The following is a 5,891-nucleotide window of genomic DNA, read 5'->3' on the forward strand; positions in this document are numbered from 1 at the left end:
GTCAGTTAACCTACTGGGCTAAACTAGAAGGGTTACCCTCTTTAAAGATGGTTGAAATAAAAAATAAAAAATATATATACCCACTCTGACCCAAGACCCCTGTTACGCGCCTGGTGTTAGCGCCAATGTGTGCCCTTGTGCGGACAGGAGATGTGCCCCTCTCTGAATCTGGAAACCTTGTTTTTGCAAAATAAATTGATGCAATTTGCTACTATAGGCCTAATCAATAAATTCCTCATCAACCGATATAACCTTAAACATTCTTGGAATTGACATAACATTACTGATGTCGTACACACCATTCAGTGTGAAATGTGGCTCTCTTTGCAAGCACATCTAACATCTAAGGAAAGAAGAGCTTAGATTGGTACCAGATACAATAATTGTGTTATCAACATTAATACATTATGCCAATTTTAATCTTTGTAAGCGCATAAAGACAGTGCAAATTATTTCTGTGACAGTCTTTTGAAGTGTGTAAAGTTCCATTTTATCCCATACATAGTCAAAATATTGGGGGGGGGGGGATGATACAATGGACCATCCCCTGTCAAATATTCGGGGGATATATCCCCCATCCCCCGGGATCTACGCCTATGTTCAAGATTTAAAAAAAAAATGAGGAAAAAAGATGATACTCAAATTGTATGACAGTGCAATATCTGGCAATTTGGAGGTGCCATGATCATTAATTTTCATCCTTAAGTCCTGAAAATTCCTTGATCTACAACTCTAAACTATAGATGCGTTTTCATATATCGATTAAATAAGACCTCAAATTATCAAAAATGCCTTAGCTCCGCCACCTCGATCCCAGTAGGGTTTTCTCAATAGGCGCACCCCCCCCCCCCACTCTCTACAAATTCGCACCACCCAAGCTTAGGCCAATGCACATACTATTATAAACTAACTCTCGTTATGAGGCATTATGACTGGTATTAGAAAGATATGAAATTTTGTATTGTATTTTATTAGGCTGATAAGCAATGAAGAAATTATCTTCTTCATTTCTTATCTTACCTCATAATTTAGTTTAAATTTCATTTTGATCGCGGATTTTTATTTATTTTTTTATTTTTTTTAAATAAGATTAGGCCTACGGATAGCAATTATTTTAAATGTAATTGCCTCATGAAAGGCTCAATACCTATTTAAAGAAAAAAGAAAGAATGTTTGACTTTGGTTTAGGCCACAGGCCAATGATATGCCCAGCAGCGAACATAATCAGTATTGAAAGTGGCATATCAATTCACAAGACAAACATGAACACAAGATGCTCTGCATAAACTAAGTCTCATTAAGATGTTTAGGCAGTGGAGTTGTTTTGGTCGTGAGAAAAAAATCATGATGTTACCGTAACAGGATTTGAACCAAAAACCCTGTTTGGAAGAGAAACATCTTAACACCAAGCTAGTTAACGCCACTCCATTATTAAATCACGAGACGTGTGTATTCCCACCTAACAATATTACGTTATAAGAACGTTTATTAACGTTCAGTTTGGTGATAAAGACGTTATTTCGTAGAATCATATGTACGTAGTTATAATCTAATTTCACAACCTCACAACGTTTGAACGTTCTTACAACGTTGTGTAAACGTTATTGTGTGACATACCTAATCACAACGTTCGCGAACTTTATAAGAACGTTTTGTGTTTGCTGGGTTAACAGGTTGTTAGAACAAGTACAGATGCAGTCAGATGGAAACAACCTGATAGAGAGAGATGGGGTAAGAGGGAAGGAGAGAGAGAAAGTGTGTACTGTAGTATTAAGGTTCAATAATATTTAACTTATATAACCATTGTAATTTGTTTATTGATACCCTTCACCTGTTGAATGTTTCAACTTTGTTTCAACTTAGCATGAAGCCGTAATGTGTTTACTACAATTGTAGTATTGATATATTATTGGTCATTCTAAAGTAACAAGCATTCACCCCTGGGCAATTGGACATTTACTTTCCCACACAGTTGATTGGAACTTTTAAGCCAAACCTTTGACATTTCTAATATATCTTAATTAGAAGTTTCTTGACAAACATGCTTTTAAATCATAGGGAATGAATTTCTCTATTATCCAATTACAAACCCCCTTAAAATATGTGGGGGACCCCATGATCTACCTCTCAAGCTACAACTGCGTACACTTTAATATTATAACAACACTTGATTGTAACCTACCCACAAACAGCAGAAATAATGTATGTGCAAATGTTACAAAATGTATACAAACTTCTAAACAATGTGGAGTGCATCCAGTAAATTGTATGCCTTATAAGCAGACCTTAGAGGGCGGTATGTAGATTTTGACATCAACCACTTTCCTCGTTTTAAGGACATAGTGGGGCGGATATTTGACATTTTTGGTCAAGACGTGCACTTCTGGAAAGAAGGATGAAACTTTGTCCTAGGGGGTTTTTGAGTATGCCGATTCCAAAAATTGCGGGACCAACGATGTCACTCCAACTGTTCCCACCGAAAATTTGAAAAATCCGAATGGCCGCCAAAAAACACAAATTTTGCAGTTTAAATACTACAGTATAAGTGTCCATATTACAATGATCTTGGTGTCAATGTATATGTTCTTTGGTTCAAGGAATCCATTAAAACATTATTAAAATACATTAACGTACATCTTTATCGTGAAAATGCAAAATTTAATAAAATATTCAAAATGGCCACAAAAAAAATAACACAATTTTGGCAGTTTGAAGTCTCTAAGTGTCATATTATTACAATCTTGGTGTCAAAACCTATGTTGTTTCGTTCAAGGAATCCATAGAACATATATAAAACACCATAGCATACATCTTTATTGCGAAATGCAAAATAAATATTCAAAATGGCCGCCAAAACACATTTCTAGTATTAAAATGACTGCGAGTGCCCTAACTCCATGACCTAAAGAGATGTGTATAAGAGACAGATCTACAACTCTAAACTATAGATGCGTTAATTTAACGATGGCCCTGTCGTAGTAAAATAGTACTATTATATTCAGTATACAAAATGAGAGTTAAGAAGTAGTAGAAGAAGAAGAGGAGGAAGAAGAAGAATCGGTTTTTTTTGTGTTTTTTTTTTGTTTTATAATAATAAATGTGTTGAGTATATTGATGTAAAACACAGGAGAAATAACGGTCAGAGAGATGATGTTGACTTCAACGACGAGTTATTTATTTCGAATAGGAACTAGGAAATTATACCAAACTATATCTTAACCCCCAACTTGACCGGGCAATAGATGCCAGCACACATCAAGCTAGTAAAATAAAGTAAAGTAGTATTAATTATAAGATCCATATAATCATATCAACAATCATAAAAATAATAGTTAGTTAGCATAAAACAATAATAGCAACCATGAAAGTACAGCCATTGCGAGGTGCAACCACAACTGACCAATTGGTTCATTATATCTAGCATTAATTATGGCATTGAAGTTCGTAAGAAACCATTGGCTTAAAATTACAAAGTAACAAATAATAATTAATAATCAATACACCAATAAACCGGTGCACAGTGATAGTAACATAGGTTCCATTAAAGTACTGTAACTGATAATGATTCAACTGGCTTACTGCCTTTACAGAAAACATAAAAGGAAAGAATCATTAAATCAAGCATAAAATTAATTACTAATGTAAGAATAGCAAATAAAGGTGCTGTCTAACATGATTATCAAAGTATAATAATCATAACATCTCTCATATGTAACACTTCAATCACAATAATCATAAATAGGTACAAGAAATAAAATAACACATAGTTGTCATACACAACTATTGAATAAAAGTAAACAAAGGAACTTAATCCTACCTTGCACAAGCTTCATGCTAGGATGCAACTCTGTATCTCTGCATTTAGCCCTGCCTATAGCAAGTCCTGTTAATTAAAATAACATAGCACTTCAATACACGGTAATGCTGTAGCTGGCATGACCTTTGGCCTACATCCACCAGTTACAAAACTTGGTATTCTTTACAATATTAAACAATTTAATTCAACTATCATGTTATAATACATTCCATAATCTTGATGATCCTTACTGGTCCTGTATCACAAGATAATAACTTGAGTTACAAAATAACAGCACTAGAATACAGTATGCTAGCAATGTCTAGCAACTCTAGAGTCTAGCTAAGCATAATGAACTTCAAATTACAGCGCACAGCTGAGACAGGCAAATACCGCTCGTCTCCCTATAGTATGATAAAATCATAGATTAAAATCAAAATAAATCATTAGCAATACAGTTCTAACCAATAATATAAATGTGTTAAATAAATACAACATACCTTGCCAATACTGGCAATACAGTACTCTGATTTGACAAACTTATGCTTCTCAAAACTTTACAAAATGTTGACCCATTGACTTCTAGCATTGTTGCGCCACAGTGCCACAAACTTTCCTTAATTAGACGCGCTAATCCTCATAACAAAGAACCTGCGGAATCACACTCCGCGCTAAGATACGATTAACTTGATTGTATTCTTATTGAAATAGTAGTAACTCTCATATAATCAGGTCAAATATAATACAAATACAAAACACTAGTATAAACCATTGTTAAATAATATTATATAATAAAAAAGTATAAATTATGATTATGAACTACTTATTACTGCGTAGCAACACAGGGCTACACTAAAATCTACCAAAGCGTCTATGAAATCATTATGTAATATTACATAACTTTTATAGATAAACATAGTTCCACATGAATTAACCATTAATTTATATAGGAATTGCATCGGCATAATGAACAAGGAAGTAAATAAAAATCTAACATGTAGCATAACATATAAGGAGACGGGTAAAACCCGTACCTTACATTTAAATCAACACCAAACTCTACTTGTTTTTTTTTCTAGGCCCCTATTTATTTGTTATTGCATAAAAGTGACACGCCGTCTTCGGAGTTGACTATAACTATCACATAGCGTACGACAGCAAAATGATTTATAACATCAAACCATGCTTAATTTGTATTTGTAATTTGCTAAAAAAAAAAATCACGCTTAGGCCTGTGTGTTATAGTTATAGTAGGCTTATTAGATCTATATGTATATTGTGTGCCGATGCATATTTACATAGTTTAGACGTTTGACTGATCCCAGGCGAGAATTTTTTTTGGCTAGCAAGAACAAGCTTTAAAATTCTAACACTGTGTACAAAGAGGGAGCCGTCGCTCCCACGGCTTTTCCCACCCCTGGATACGTCCCAGAAAGATGGCTGTTTAGTCAGTTGCGTCATACCTAATAATTAAGAAAAGCACCTCTACAGTAAGTGTCCTGAAATGATACTCTTGACAGTAGAAATGCCTTTTCAAACAAGGGCTCCTCGACAAAATTGTTGGCTTCGTCCCGACGGGAGTAATGCTCCTTCTCCCCCCTAGACACCCCTCTTCTCACGAGTGGCGCGACTGTCGTTTTGATGATCTATAGTCTATTTTATGCAGTGGGTGGGCTACAAAGCATAGTCTGACACACCATTGACGACGTATACAACAAAAACTAGCAAAAACAAGTCAAACCAGTTACTCCTAGCAAAAATATAAACTTTGTGTTTAATAACAGTTTGAAAAAAATTCAAATAAAATTTTATTATGAAGTTCAGAGGCGGACGCAGGGTTTGGTGATTGCGGGTGCATGAAAGTTCATACCACCTCAGCCCCACCATGGTTGGAGGTGAGGTGCGAACGTTTTGAGAATATGGATTTTAGGTGCCAGGAAATTGCACTCTCAAACCTTAAAAAGCTTACCGGTAATTTATGTCAACAGTAGTACAACACTTATTTTTCTTAAGAGGGTGCAAAAGCACCGTCTGCAACCCAACCCATGCATCCGCCCTAAAGGTTACGTGAGTTTAATTATACAGCCGTTTAAAG

The 5,891-nt window shown here is 35.1% G+C and overlaps 1 long non-coding RNA gene across 1 annotated transcript; it reads right to left on the bottom strand.

Annotated features, from left to right (window-relative positions):
- Nucleotides 1-3,817: 3,817 nt before the first annotated feature.
- LOC117115593 lies at nt 3,818-4,548 on the bottom strand. Its single transcript, XR_004446579.1, has 2 exons — nt 4,297-4,548; nt 3,818-3,883 (listed from the first exon to the last, which is right to left on the bottom strand). It is a non-coding gene; the product is annotated as an uncharacterized LOC117115593 (long non-coding RNA).
- Between the last annotated feature and the right edge of the window lie 1,343 nt (nt 4,549-5,891).

This window comes from Anneissia japonica, unplaced genomic scaffold (assembly GCF_011630105.1).
Source record: "Anneissia japonica isolate Jap-2015-1 unplaced genomic scaffold, ASM1163010v1 scaffold42054_len8474_cov128, whole genome shotgun sequence".
Lineage (NCBI taxonomy): Eukaryota > Metazoa > Echinodermata > Crinoidea > Comatulida > Comatulidae > Anneissia > Anneissia japonica.